Source organism: Notolabrus celidotus, chromosome 24 (genome assembly GCF_009762535.1).
Source record: "Notolabrus celidotus isolate fNotCel1 chromosome 24, fNotCel1.pri, whole genome shotgun sequence".
NCBI lineage: Eukaryota > Metazoa > Chordata > Actinopteri > Labriformes > Labridae > Notolabrus > Notolabrus celidotus.
In genome coordinates, this window is record NC_048295.1 from 4599159 (window position 1) to 4615915 (window position 16757).

The following is a 16757-nucleotide window of genomic DNA, read 5'->3' on the forward strand; positions in this document are numbered from 1 at the left end:
TCAATTATTCATACAGTCACACACACACACACACACACACACACACACACACACACACACACACACACACACACACACACACACACACACACACACACACACACACACACACACACACACACACTCAGAGGTTGGAGGCAGAGCTGTAAGAGCTTCATGTTTGAATATAAATCTAAAACCTCCAGTTTGTTGTATTTCTTCTTGTGACCCAATTTCCCTCCGGGGTCGTTAAACGTTCATCTGATCTTTATCTTAACTCCTCACACAAACACACTCCTGCATCTCCCCTGTTGTGATCCTCTTCAAACTCCAGTTCCTCTCACATCTTACTGCCACCGTCAGATTCCTGAACGGGCCACCCAGGCGACGGGCGAGCCTCATCCAGGGTAATAATTACACAACACACTCCAACCCTCTGTGCTGCCTACAATAGTCCTGCTTCTGCTGTGCTGGCTGGTGGGTTGGATCTTATGGAAACATCTGGTGTCTGTCTGCTCCTCCTCCCCCTCCTCCTCCTCCTCTCTCTGCCTGCTTCTGTATGAGCCACCTTCAATCCCAAAAACAGCTCAATCATCAAAACGCTCTGAGCTGCAGTTAGAAGCAGCACGCACAGCAGACAGACGGAGAGGAAACGCAGTGTTTTCATCAAAAGGAGGCACACAGGAATACTCCAGCTCTTCCTCTGCAGGATTCTGTCCGACTGCTGGAAGCTCTGACACACTTAATCTGACGTTTTGTGGCTGCTTCTTTTCAAATCGGGGGATAAAAACGACAAAACATTGACTGTGGTCTGAAGTCATGACCACGATGACTCATGAATGAATCCTCTGCAGTACACGGCTGAGCCTAACGGGGGCAGGAAGCTGCACCGAGCCACAGCAAACATGCATGATGTAATGCATTAATTAAGATATGAAGATCAACATGCAACCAGATATCCAGACACACCTCAACTGCTGAATGGCTGCACATCCACAGCTTCTGAAGAAGTCAGAGTTCTGAATCATTCAGTAAAGAAGTCACAGAGGATGATCAGTGTTTGCCAAATGTCCTATTTTGATGCTCACTCATTTATTAACCTGCTTCAGTTTGCATGCACCGTGGCGGGGCTCCTCTGAGTCTCCCTCCCTCGCAGCTCTGAAAATGTTGTTTGCTCACTTTAATTGCAAAGATGCCGGCTCTATTCCCGGGCCGCCTCGTGTTTATGATACAGCATCATTATCCGGAGCTGCAGAAAGGAGAAGAGACAGACTGCAGCTCCTCTTCCTCTGCCTTCTCCACCAGGATCTATTTTACACTCCTGCCCGCTCTCTTTCATCTCCTTCCACCGGCCTGCTGTGCGTCTTTATAGTCACATCAAAGTGACCTTCGCCACCCTGGTCCCTCTGAATCCCCCACACCCCACCCCTGCTTTTAGACACACAGAGACACAGAGAGAGTGGGGGTTTACACATTTTCCAGACAGCAACACAATACCTGACATGTTCAGCACTTTTCAATGAGCTGAATAAACTTCACGTCAGATGTTCCCTCAGTCTGTTCTGCTAAAGACAGAAGAGTCAAAGTAACCAGCTCCAGTGTGTCATCCTGTTCTCTTTCCTCTCTTTGCATGCATGCGTCTGACGTCGTGATTGTATGTTCCCGCAGCATGAATAAGCGCTGTATTAGCAGCAATAATACAAAAGACAAGAGGCCATTCTCCACGCCTTGTTTACTCTGCAGGGCCTTCACCACGCAGAGGAGCGCTCCGACAAACCAGGGGGAAGACACCGGAGGACGAGTGCATGCTAATGAGGGAGTGAGTCTTTCTGTAGAGGGAGATTAAAGTGCTGCACGGCTCGCAGGAAGAATCAGGTCTTTATCTTGTGAAGTCAGGAGCTTAAACATGATGTACGCATGCTGTAACTGTGACTGGAGACGTACTGTGAGGTTGCATCATGCACGGGGAGGTTTCATATGAAGACACAGATTCACACTGTGCAGACTCTGATACTTTAACACTAACATTTCAGGACATTACTCTCCCATGATCGCAGAAAGAAGCTGTTGCACGATATCTAATAATGCCAACTATGTGGGCTTTTTTTTGTTGGTTTCAAGGATCCAAATGTGTGCTCAGGTGCACGAGGATCTGATTGAGTTCATGGAGGGACACTGATAAGGCCGCAGAAACACTGACGGCATCAGTTCGTTCTTTACTTTGGCGCCGCGATGCACACGTTTGTTGAGAAACAGGTTAATGTGTCACGCTTTATCTTGGTAAAACAAACACGGAGCCGGTTTCCAGTTCGGGAAATGATATCAGTTACTTTCCCAGAATAATCTGAATTTGGTGAAGCACAACTTCCTGAGTGACCATAAAAGGACAACACAAATGTTGATAGAAAGACGAAGATACAAAGATGGAGGATGATTTCTGATACTGCAGCTCCTGAGTCACTCCACCAAAGACAGAGAGAAATACGGAGACAGATGGGTGGAGGAAGTTTGAGATGTAAGGAGCGGCAGGAGAGATTTGCCGTGCATCTGTTGCAGGAGAAAGAGGGATTGAGGAAGAGGAAGAGCACACAATAGAGGAATGGAGGAAGAGTGTCATTAACAGACGGAGGAGAGAGGAGAGAGGAGAGAGGAGACGGCACTCAGGAGGAGACGGCTGGCGATTGAAAGAAAGCGAGGATCTCAGAGAGAGGCGGCTCCTTTAATGTGCTTTAACCCTGGTGCATTCACATTACCATGCTAATCTTATCAATACTGTGTGTGTGTGTGTGTGTGTGTGTGTGTGTGTGTGTGTGTGTGTGTGTGTGTGTGTGTTTGCATGCATGTTAGAGGCAGCTAAGCACTCGGGCCCCATTAGCAAAACCTAATTGACTTACAGCCTTCTGACCACAAAGGTAACATCTGTGTCAGTCATGTAAGTGAACGCCCCGAGTCACCCCCAACACACACACACACACACACACACACACACACACACACTCACACACACACACACACACACACACACACACACACACACACACACACACACACACACACACACACACACACGTACACACACACACGTACACACACGCACTCAGCTTTAAATGACATTTGCTTCATTGTGCCACTGATCGACCTTGATATGCACCGGTGGATGCAATATGGAGCGGATCTTTGTCTCCTTGAGATGAGATGGAGTGAGATATAGGAGCAAAAGAGAGACATGCAGGAATCTGGAGAGTGGAATGAAAGACTGGTTAACAGCTAGAGAGCGTCACACACACACACACACACACACACACACACACACACACACACACACTCCTCTTCTGTTCTCCAGAGGAAGCTTAAGGGTCAGGATGATCCTGTTCCAGTGACAGGGAAACACTTGTAATGTACTCTATTTAACTTTAAACAGAGACATGAGACGAAGCCTTCTGCAGCTGACTTTTCCTTGAGTAGCATTGCAATATTTTGCACAATATTGCAAATCCGGATTAAGTTGATTCCTTTTCGTTCACTCACTCACTCGCCACCGTCCAGAGAGAGGCTGCAAAACCTGCAGAACCTGCAGAACCTGCAAAACCAGCAAAACCTGCAAAACCTGGAAGTTTCTAACAGCTTCCTCCAAATTCAGAGTGTTTGTGATATTTTCCAACACAAGAGAGTTTCTCCTGAAGACACAAACACACCACCAGGGTCACAATCTTTCTCCTGTGCAAACATCGATGCCTCATAAGCTGAGCAAACTCGACCAAGTGTTCCTTTAATTCCAGCACACAGAAGACGAGAGACTCGGAGCAGCTTGCAGACGGATTGACGTGAAGAGAGACGGGCACAGCAGTGGTGAGGGATTGACACACCGCCGGAGACTGAGACAGAAAGAAAAGGTCTACGGGTGAACAAGACAAGCTAGAGGATCCATCATTATTTAGCCATGGATATAGAATATCAAATGGAGGACAGGAGACGCCTCCGTATCAGGCTGCCATTATTGAAAATGACTAATATATTCTGAGCAGAGAGAGACGGAGGGAGAAAGAGAGATGGATGAGATATGGAATCGGATGGAGACTGACACTCAATCTTTCTGAATAGTAATCCAATAACGTCTCCTGAGTTTCCTTATGGCTAATCAATTGTGCCGCAGCGCAGAAACAAATCACCATATCGCCCGGTCAATAACCGTCAGTCACGGAAATACCTCTCCGCCACTGTCAGAGTTTATCAAGCTCCACTCTGCAGGAGAGAGAGGGAAAGAGAGAGAGATAGAGAGGGAGAGAGGGAGGGGGGAGTCAGGTGAGGCTGTGCTCTCCCTCCCTCAGGTGACCCCGCTGGGTGTCGATTAGAGAGCGGTTATCAAACACAACCTGACCCCAGGTGAAGTCCAGCTCGACCAAAGCAAATATGGATGATGATGTACGGCCAGCAGAGCAAACATGGGGAGCAACTTCACAAGGGGAGGGGGAGGAGGTCATCACACCTTCATCACACACACACACACACACACACACACACACACACACACACACACACACACACACACACACACACACACACACACACACACACATACACACACACACACACCCTGGTACGAGGAGACATCACGCCCATGCAAACACAGATCTCTAACAGACGTGAACGTGAATATTTGTGTTCAAGCAGCGTGTTCCCGAAGAATTGAACCAGGAAATGCTGCAGCAAGGAGTAATGCACGCTCAAACTGCAAGGCCAACTGTTGCAGCTGATTTGCACGAGCAGTGACACACACTGGAGTCACTTATGTGTCACCGTCTCGTCACTTTTGATGTCTGTGCAATAATGCAAAATACAAACACAGAAGAATCCCCTTTAGAAGCTTTAATGCTGCAGGCACATGTGCAATAACAGAGTCACTTTCAAACTCTGCCCTCATTTAAACTCACAGGAAACATTTCTTACCTTCATCACTGACTGGAAAACCCTCATGTGGCTCAAAGCAGCTCTAAATCTCAGACAAATCATCAAGCATGAGAGGCCACCTGGCTGCAAGAAACTGCTTAAACTACAGAGCTGTGGCGCTTCAGTTTTGCAGAATCACAGACAGGATCATGTGCAGTAACTCCCGTGTTGTTGTGGTTGTTGTGACTCAGTAATTAGCGTCTCAATTAATCACACCTGTGTCTGCAAACACGGTGACGTAAAGTCCAAACTATCACCAACATTCAGGCAGGACGTCTCCCCTCCTTCCATATAAGAACACCTGGAAGGTTTCATATCTTTAAATATGAACGTGAAATCGTTTCCTGTTGTGGTCTATATTTTTAATATTTTATTTCAGTTCTGAACTGCCAATAAAACACATGTTTACTGCTATATTTATTATTTCAATGATCTTAATTTATCCTTTCACATTTTCCTTTATCCTTTAACATTTTATGTTATTGTCCTTTATTGCTTTTATTTAATTATCTATTTTAATGTGTTCATTTACTTATGTCTTTTAAAAAAAAACTCTTCAACAATGATTTATTGGTCTACTGTCTCACCACTTTATTATCTTTAATTTGCGTTTATAATTTTGTTTTTGCAGTGTTAGAATTCCTACGCTCATCTCTGTCTGGTCGTCAAAATAAACCTCTAACAGACTCCCCTCTGTTATAGGTTTATTTTGTCTTCCAAATCCTGCCATATAATAAAAAGACTCTTCAGGATGACCTAAAGTGACAGATGCTAGAGGATATAATAAAACAAGCAAAGAAGCTCATGTCCTTATCATTTGGTGAATTAAAACAGCTGTTATCATGACCGACACTTGAACATGTCCGGGTTTCACCTTCCTCACCAAAAACCAAGTGTTTCAAACCTCAATACATACCTTCACACGGACTCTGTGCAGTACAACTTGTTGCACTGAATCCCATCTCTTAAAAACTGTCACTCACAGATTGGACAGATGAGTTTTCCAGCCTCACATGCTCTCTGCGGCTCCATGGTTTAGTTTTATATTAATTACAGTGAGGAGAAACTGTCAGGGGTTTACCACCGTGATGATGAATGAAACATGTGACTGCTGTCACTGCCAAAAACAGACTCCCCTCATGTTTGGCTCTGACCTAGATACGCTGAATTTCTGTTTTTCCTTCTTTAAATTTCCGTCTGTAGAATCAGACATTAACATAAAGCTCGACGCAGGAAGCACATGTTCCTTTTTCAGGGGGAGCGCTCATTATTTATAAGAGGTTTGGTCTTCTCTCTGCAAAGCGCAGTGACCTCAACATGAAATTAAATACATACTGAACATAATCATGAGTGCATGTTTTCCCCTTTTTGATAACTCCTGATTTCACTGCTTTCTTTGTATTCCTGATTTAATTGGCAAAGAGCTTTAAAGGAAATGTCTGACATGTATTTCTAAAGTAGCTCTTTTGTTAAAGCTTCACAAGTGAAGTCCTTGTGTAACCAGATTAGCAGAATCTTCGTCTTCCTTCACACTGCCTCCACAGCCTTTAATTATCACTGATAATTAAGAGAGCTCCACTTTCTAACTTGTCCTTCTTTGTTTAAACAATGTACAAATCCCATCAGAAAGAAGAGAATAATAGACGTTAATGTCTTTATTGTTTTGTGTATCAGCGCTATCTCTCTCTGCCGCCACACGATCATTATCTACAAGACGAGCATGCTGCTTTGAAGGATATTTATCATTCTTTATCCTTTAAATCGGTCGTGTTTCTGCAAAAACTGATCTTTCATTTGAAGACTTATTCAGTTGTTGTTTCCTCGTCTGACATTTGAACTCTGTCGTTTACTGGAAGCCATAAAACTGATGAGGAAACACAAAATAAGTGTGTCTTCAGAGACGGGCTTTTTCTGTTTCTTGCAAGTAAACATCACGCACTGAAAACTGCATCAAAAACTAAGAGGTGATTAAAGTCAGAAACTGTTGTGGCCGTCAGACTCATATAACGTCAGGTAGAGTGTTAGAGGAACTCTTAAGTCCTCTTTGGTTGGTGTTCTTAGGAGATGGTAAAAAATACAGTAAAAAAAGGTTTTAAAGTACCTTAAATCTCATGTATGATGCCTTTACACGACTAGATGCCAACAGTTAAATTAAAGTTAAGCTTGTCTGTAAAGGTTCTCAGTCCTCCAAAGCTTGATCTGTAAAGGTACCTGGACCTGGATGTTTCTGCTCTCCTCAAAAAGGCTTCTTCAGTTCTGAACAGACCGGGACACCACTAGAAAATACAAACCTGGGGATGTTGAAGGCTCGACTCCTAGCGTTGTCCCTTCCTCTCTGCTCCCTACATTTCCTGTCTCTCTTCAGCTCCAAAAATATAACTAATAAAAGAAAATATAAGCATGTAAGAGTCATCAGTATGCTTGTTTTTTGTCACATGGGGTCGTTGACTTAGTTACTGGGAGTTGTTCATGTCTTCGGTCATCTGTAGGTCTTTGAGATCTCTGGTGTGTGTGGTCTTTCTTATTATGTTAGAGAATTCAATACAGCACACTCACAGACGACCATAGACTTGATCGACGACTCCATGTGACAATAATGAGCATATTGACGACTCTTACAGGCTTATATTTTTCTCACTCTGTCCACTAGTCTGTTTAGAACTTAAGAAGCCTTTCTGAAGTGAGGTGACACAACCTCAAGACTTCTACCAAGTCCAGTTCATGGATCAAGCTTCGGATTTAAACAGAAATCTTCAAACAGGTTATGAAGTTTCGTAAAACACGAGTTGAAACTAGTGCGATGTGTTACTTTAACGTAAAGGCTGAAGAGTGAATCAAGTGGAAGTATATATAGGGGCCTAAAGGGGACCTCAACACATTACCCTGAGGGTGCAACTTAAACAGATTTCAATATGCATGGGCTGCTACAACGGCAATAAAATAACGGTAACCGATGGACCTGCCCCCAATTTCCCGATGCGTTTCCCGCCCTCCAGCAAACCTTAACTAATAGAAATGTCAGCTGAGATTTAATTTAAAGACTACATTTTAATAAACAGCTGCAATAAAGCCAGTCTTCTACGTTCGTCTCACGCCAGCAGACTTTAATGAACCTCAGGAACATAAAAACAAAGCTCCTGTGGTGCTAACTGACATAAAGGGACTCTGCCTCCAGGTCAAATATCCGGACAAATAATCATTTATTTGGTAATGAGTTATCAATTAATTAGAAAGCACAGAGTCTCCTGAGGCGGCTTCTCTGACAGGCAGACCTGATGTTTAAAGGACACACACGGAGAGAAAACGAGGCTGCAGGAGAGTGATGATATCAGAATGAGAAGTTTGATTTTCATTTAGTCAAGGTTGAATGCTTAATGTCGCTTTTCCACGGCTGGGTCAATAAAGGAGTACTTCAGCGTCTCTGTGGAACAAAAAGAGTTCATTGATGAGTTTTCTTTCAGTAGAAACCTGCAGAAAAGACTCTGTCCTTAAATAAAATGAGCTGTAATGAATCACTTTCTCTCTAAACTTTTGTGTTCTCGATAGTTAAACCTACTCAGAGCTTTAAATCCTCAGAGTGCGAGCTGATATGTGTCAGTTCGGAGACTCTGGAGATTCATTCTGGATCTGTTGGAAGCTCTGCTGCTGGTTTGGACGGGTTTCACTCGCTCCTCTGTGTGAATGTGTGTGTGTGTGTGGAGGCCATCTGTAAATGCGGTTTCATAGCTACAAGCCCGGTTGAGAGTCAGATGTGGTTCAGTAGCTGCTAACCCGGCGGCCATCTTTGAAGAGGTCACGAGAGAGGAGAAAGTTGTGCTGGATAATTATCTTCTTTACAGTCAGATTTAAAGATTCAATGTGAGGCTTTTATACTTTTATTCCCTGCAGTGTGTGTGTGTGTGTTTCTGTGTGTATGAGTGTGTGAGAGTGATAGTAGCGCATTATCTCCCCTTCCCTTTCTCTCTCTCCTTCCCTCCGCCTCTTCCCTCTGTTTCTTTTGAAGAGGAAACAACAACGGGACCATTAAGTGTCAGAGGAGGTCTTTGATGTGAGGGGACCCTAAATGGTTCTTTCAACAGCCAGTCAGAGGAAAGGGGGGGCGGCGGGGGAGATAAGGGACAAGAGAGGGGGTCAAGTATGCAGTCAACCAAACTTGCTCACTGCAGTAGACCTAACTCTTTGAGCTCTTCTATCATGCATCATAACACTTTAACGTTGCAGAAAAAAGGGTCGTGTGTTAGAAGCAGCAGGAGAGGATAAGAAGGGGAGGAAATGCTGCTCTAGTTGAGGCCTTCATCACACCACAGCTGCCTCTGTTCCTGCTCAGTTGTTTGCATTGTGATTTTTCGGATGCACTTATTCCTGACAATCACTTTGATTGATCCACAGTAAACACCAAACTCCATTCCATCCTTGTCCCCACATTAAGCATCATTTCCCCCGTGCGGATCCGTCTCCTGTCTTTTATCAAATCATGTCAAAATCGCCCCAAGTCCCTCGCCAACGAGACGAGCGCTCTCAATAAAATCAGAATAAACTGTCAATCATGCCGGCTGCATCGCCCATCAAGCACACGGTAGACAGCAGTGTGTGCCAAATACAGAGCACACACACACACACACACACAGATATTTACTATATCATGTTTGTGTTTGGAATACTTCATCTTTATGCATTTATCTCAATGCTGCAGGAGAGAAATGCCAGAAACCACACCCACTCTCCTGCTGCGTTCTCACCCTAAAAATTCAGCTGTTTGCGTTCACACATGCTGCCAATGTGGACAATTTCTGGAAGCTTCTGAGAGTTTAATGCATGTGTGAATCATCATCCAGAGAAATCTGCATCCCTCTCCTCCTGTGTGCTTCAGATGAACAATCCCCTGCAGGTGGGGAGCTTGGCGGGAAGGAGACCTCTTCAGCCAGCAAGCCAGGAGATATCTCAACTCCAACTGCTCCAGTCTGCGGCAAGGGGAAGCTTCAAACGGGGCTGCAACGCTAGTTTGAATCAACACGGCTCTGACTCTAACATGAGTCACTGTTATAACCCGAGGCTGTGTCCACACTTTGTTTTTTTAATGCATAACTTTAGCCGATGTTAACGCCACATGTCCAAACTCTGACCTCCTAAAATAAGACTCCTGGAGACGCTGCTGTTTTGATTCGTGTTTGGAAAAAGAAAAGGTTCCTGCAGGATCTGAGAGTTAGAAGGCGTTTTAACAATAGCTTGTAACAATAGTCTCCGCAATCATGAACTGAAGGGATCCCCGTACTCACAAAGCCAACCTGCAGCTCCTCTCAGGCAGCAGCAGCAGTCACGCTGACCCGGGTCTTTTCTGGAATAATGATGAATACATATTGTTTTGGAGTTATGGAGATGATTTGTATCTCTGGGTGTGAATGGGAAAGAGAAGAAAAACAAAGCTTGGTGATGAGAAATGAAGACAAGAAGAGCAAGAGAAGGAGAAGGGAAGAGAAACAAAAATCATAATGCAAGGAGGGCAGGAGGAAGGAGAGAGAATCTGTCATATCTCTGCTGTAATAGGGGAAAGGGAGCCTTTGCTGATTGGAGTTTCCATGGCAATGGTTGGCACCTAGTGTATCTGTGTCTCTGTGTGTAGCTGTGAATGATTATATTTGTGTGTGCAGGTTTCAGTGACTGTGAATGTGTTTCTCAGCATCTGGAAGTGTGTGTGTGTGTGGGAGGGGGATCTTGTTGGTGGATTATCAGTGTTGTTAAAGGCAAACCAGGAAGAGGACCAAAGACATGTAGACCTGCGCTGAGGCCCAGGAGAGAGGAGGAGACATGAAGATCTTTTACTCTCACTCACCGTCCTCAACTTTCACAGAACTGAAGACATGGAGATGATTGAATTTAAAATGGGACGGCAGAAAGAGGCAGGAAGGGACGCGAGCCAGGACGAAGGGGAAGGCTTGGATGTCCGTTTGTGTGAATAAATGTTTGTCCAAATCTTCAGACGGAGACCGCCAGCTCCTCCTGCCAAAGAGCTGAGACATACGCCAAGTTAGAGAGAACTTAAAAAGGAGGAGATGATGGAAAAACACACACAGACACACACAGACACACACAGACACACACAGACACACACAGGCACACTTGTACATGCTGTCCTTATTCTTGGTTTGAACTACAAATCTATGAATATAATATACACATAAAGAACGGAGTTCTGCTCACCCTATTGGGATTCTAACAGGCATCACCACCTCTTCACTGCACCTTATCACTTACAACTGCAGCCTCTGCTCCTGCCATGGATTGGTCAAACTATGTGGACTTAAAACCAGGCGATTGGCGTTTCTAGTCCGAGATGGATGGACCACAGACTTTTTATAAGAAGCAGCTTTAGCTTCTTAGTTTCAATGTGGAAGTGCTTTAAACCTTCATTCTTTCCAAAGGCCTCCAGGACTCTACACTGGTTACAAAAAGAGGTAGTTTGCATAGAAGTTAATGAGAGAAAAAACGACTTTCTTTATGAGTTTATGCTCTCAATCTCTTCCTTTAAGTCTTCTAAACTAAGAAGCAGGTGTAGAAATGTGTCTCCACCCCTCTTGCTGCAGAGCAACACAATGAAAGCTGACATGGCTGCAGAACAGAGGCACACACACCGATGGATGACGTCATCGTAACAAAGTCCAATTGTTTACAGTCTATGATTTAAACCCACTAAATGATGTGTTCGTTTTCATGACTAGGCCCAGCCAGGCGGACAGTTTTACATCAACCAAGTGTTAGAAGGATGGAAAAACCGACCTCCAGGGTACCTAAAAACAGACTTAACCACATGTTAGGTATAGCAGGATAACAGAGCAGACTCCAGGGATGCCTTGAAATAGACGCTAACCACACGCTGACGAGTGCATCTGTGTGAGACGCAGAGAGAAGACATGAGAAAGTGCTGATATGGGAGCACCTTGGATGAGAAATGTGTGATAACGCAGATTAACTTCTGGTTTAACTGCGTAGGTGAGGATACGTGAAGGTAAACAAGGAGAAGCTGGTCCAATAATCCTGTGTGTGCTGTCAGTGTTGTTTCCTGACAGCACACACACTCCTCACGTACAAGTAATGACTGCAGCCAGACTCATTATTCTCAATCCCAGATTCCAGGGCGGTGACCATGTAAAGGTCACGACAATTGCCTCTAATTGTTTATGGGGGTCAGACACCTGTTTGTCAAAGCTCTAAGCGAGCACCTCATGTGTCACGCTCATTATCAATAATGGTCACAGCGCCTTAGCATCAGAGGTCGATCCAGGCAAGTCAAACTTTCAATTTGGAGATAGTTTGGAGCCCGGCTGCTAAATCCCACACAGCAACAGAATGATGGGCGTGCAGAGCCTCTCAGAGACACGATGTCTTGAACTCTACATCTGCAGTGCTTTTAGAAAGATAAAGTCTTTATCGATTCATGGAGATGTTTCTGCTGTGCACCTCCCACAGATCAGCGTCCAGTCAAACAGCGTGGGCAGAACTGCTTCCTTCGATTTTCAATGGACAAACTTTTCGCCGGTTGTGGGTGGCACTTAGTTCTCTTTGTCTTTTTTAAGCGTTGGTGGGTATTGCTCACGCTTTTTTGTTCCAGTTCTTCATTAAATGGAAAATGCATCACTTGTTGTGTGCAGAAGAGCTTCCAAAGATAATAGAAACCAGTCAGACACTGGGTATTAAGATGGCTTTAGGCTAAGCTCCTAATCTGTGAAAGGTGCATTATGAACATTTATTTATAGGCAATGCAAAGCACATTTTCAAAATACACACATGCCCTTCAAAGTGGTATTATAGCAACAAAACATGGATTAAGAAACACGGCATCAAGCGAGGACGACAAAATGAAAACTATAAATACAGAGAAATCAAGTAAATATATCTTCTGGAAGTCTGTGCTGGCTCTCACTCGCCTGTTCTCCTTGTTTAGTTTGGACGACATGTCCTAGGAAAGTGAGAGGGCCAAAAGAATGATGGACTGTTCAGTTTTGTCTCTGAATTAATGAAAAGTTCAGAGATAAGTAGAAGTAAAAAACTCTCAACTTCAAATTGAAACCCAATCCAGTCACTTGGAAACAACATGAGAGATCTGAGGAAGATTTGAAGTCCAGTTTGGACATATATTAGCTTGAATCCATGATCCCTGATTTGATTTTGGGCTTTAAAAGACAGAATAAAGTTAAATCATCTTCTTTTGGACCAAGTAGTCATCCTATTATTTTTCTATTTGGTTACAAGATAAAAAACAAAACAATTTACTTATATATTTGATGAACCTTTGGAAAATTGGTGGCGCAGATTTGGGTGTTGTTTGCATAGAGACGTCTCAGAATGCATTAGATACTGTCAGTAGGGGCGTGTCCAGACCTTTTCAGACTGGGGTGGCCCTTTAGAAGTGACCTAATAGCATGTATCATGTCAGTCTTTATTATCTGATTTAAGAACTATCAATTAAGTATCATAAAGCTGTTAAAAAGACAGCAAAGGGCCTAGAACGATGTTTGTCCAAGCTCACACTTTAAGGGACTAACAAAGAGGTAGATTCAAGCTGTGATTTTAAGCATGTTTTGCATTTCTTGAAGTATTGTGTAGTATAAATGTCTCTAATGGACATGCATGAAACTGATTTAATCACAGATGCATCTTGGCGAGTGGTGCGTGTTGATGTAATGAGTAATCTGCTGGGCTTTACACTCCACTACCACTGAGACAAATCCCTCATGATGATAAACATAACCACAAACACTTTTGAGATATCCACAAAATAAAGAAGTAAATAACAACAAACTTGTTAATACAGCGGGCTGCCTTCAGTTTACATTCTGGATTTCTGCTGAGTAAATACAACAATCTGTCCGAGCCTGTTGTCACTTCACTTCCACTTCAAATCCTCCGCCGCTGTGGGAAAGTGCTCACGATCATAAATCATTCACTTGTTATTCTGCAACCCAGATACAGACGAGACAAACTCAGCCTCCTATCCCACATTATATCTGTCTCTTCTGCTCTCTGACGCCGTGATAGAAAATTCTGTCGCAAGTTTTCCAACTTTGTAAACGTCAATCTCTCCAAGGTTTGTGGAGAGACTTGATTGCTACAACGGGCTTTTCATGCCAGCTTCAGTGCCGTGATAATTAGGCCGAGTTTTTAGAGGCAGGCTAAAACTGGCATGCTGTTTGCAGCATTTGCATATGTGTGTGTTTGTGAGTGCATGTGATGGTGATAGCGAGGAGAGTAACCAGTGCACAATGGACAGGCGGCTGCTGTAAACGATAGCAAGGTCATGACTACTGCAGCCCGTCTGTGAGGAGTGTGTGTGTGATGGAGAGTTTGGGAAAGAGAGAAAGCACGAGTGTGTTGTGGTGTGTGAATACGTTTACACCCAGTTTAAAGGAGGCATTTCTAACATTACAAAAGGGCAAATCAAATGTAAATAAAGTGAAATAAAGTGTGTGAAACTTATCTTTCTCTGAATCAAGCAGTCTTTAGAAATGCTAGAAACACTCAATAAAGCTGTTTGTCACACCCTCTTCCTGGGCAAACACAGGATGTCAGGTTTAGATTTAAATTACCTTGACATGCTGCTTTGGCGTTAACTTGCTAACTGGCTTTAATTCTTCATTTAGTTTAATTTTGCAGTTAAAAACAGCCTCACAAGCATTGAAATACTAAGAAAGCAGTCAGTTTGGTGTGGTGCTGCACTAAAAAAAGCAAAGATCATCCAGCGTTTTATCTTGAACAGCCAAGTTGCATCAGCATGACACACTCCTGAGTCTATCATAACCCCACTTTCTCATAAAGCGGAATAGATTAGCTGCATAAACAGAAACCAGATTAGTCAGATTGTAAGAAAGAAAAGAAAAAGGCAGAGAGAACTGGATGAGGGAAGTGTTAACATGATTTCTGGAGGCTGTTCTGAGAATATCTGGGATCACAGTCAACACAGCTCATCTGTCATGTTACTTGCCCATCCATTTCAAGCGGTGACAAAAGGCTGGAGCGTCGTTATTGTTATTTCTCCCTTTGAGTCAAAAATCTTCCTTTTATTACAGATTTTCAAATGTGACTCTTGGAGATGTGCAAATGTGAGTTGGAGCTGTGTTTGGTGAGCGTGTGTGGTGTGAAAGAGAGGAAACAGAGGGATGTGTGAGCAAACGGAGGAACAGACTGTACCTGTGAGCTGATCGCTCTGACAGAGGGGGAAGTTGTTGTTCAGGTGTTTTTTCCTCGGTGATGTGGGCCCTCAAATCAGTCGTGTCCTGTGTGATCAAGAAGAAATGCAGACTTATATGAGGAAGAATCAGCCTGTTAACAGAGTCTGCTCAGAGTCAGAGGTAAAAACTGAGCTGCATTAGGACAGTCACAATCACATGCTACCTCCACTTCTGCTCCCTCTCTCTCTGAAGTTATTCTAAAGTTGTTTCTGTATAACTACGATCAGAGAAACATCGAACCCTGCTGCTCTGCCTGACAGCATGATCACACATCTTTGATTACTTTGTGCTGAAAGCCTCTCAGAAACACCTCACTGTGAGGCACAGACGGAGACGCTGCAGCCTGCTGCGAGTTGTATCACTCTGCAGGAGGTATTATACACAAATTACCGACTGCTACACTCAACACACGAGAGACACGATCACAGGAACGGGTGAGCAACGTGGACTTACATAAAGACACAAGTTTAAAGAAGGAAGACTGATTCTGCATGCTGATTCATTCTCAGCTGATTCACTCAGACAACATCATCAGGCAATATCTTCCTGAGGAGAGCAAACTCCAGAAAGACTCTGACTCTCTAATTCAGCACCACCTCATCTCTGTGAAGTAGATATATTAGATGTATTGTAGAAAATAACAATAATAATAATAACTTAATTTATATTGCACCTTTAAAAAATAAAATACAACGCAAAAGGTAAATAGATAAATAAGTAAATGAATAAAAATACGTATAATAATAAATAAATAAAAAAAGGCATTACAGTAGAACAATAAATAATTGTAAAAGAGGTTTTCAGCATAACATAAATTAATAAATAAATAAAGGTGTTGCAGTGGACCAATAAATTATTGTTAAAGAGGTTTTAAAAATAAATGAATAAATAAATATGTAAATAAATAAATACATGTTTAAAGGTGTTGCAGTAGACTAATACATTTTTTAAAGAGGTTTTTAAAATACATGAATATATAAAGTAGTAAATAAATAAATAAACAAGTAAATACATGAAAAAATAAATATGTTAATAAAATAAATGAATAAATAAAGGTGTTAAATTATACCAATAAATCATTCTTAAAGAGGTTATAAGAAAAAGCTAAAAGGATAAATTAAGAATGTTTAAATAATGAATGACAAAAATAAATAATGAAACTATAAATAGTCAAATGAATCAATTCTACTTAATTAGTTGAATAAATAAAGAATTAAATAAAAAGGCAAATCAGTAAAAGTCACTGACTCTGCCAGCCTTATCTCCTCAGGGAGGTCGATCCAAAGTCTTGGGGCTCTGACAGAGAAAGCTCGATCCTCTTTGGATGCCTGAAGGATCCAGAAATAATATCTTAAATCAGCAGATCGCCCAAACTACTATTGTGTCATGATGCTTAAAAACAGTGTCTATGCTCAATGGAACTAGTTGCATAAGAGTCACCGTCTCAGCTTCTTTACAGGGTCACATTCAAGCAAAACCTCTGCAGAGGAAACACACTCTCATTCCTGCTCAACTCTGCACCCATCACTCCTCCATCCCCCCCATGTACTCACTCGTCTGCTACATGATCTGCTGTTATTTTCCCTGACAAGTATTTTCTTCTGCACG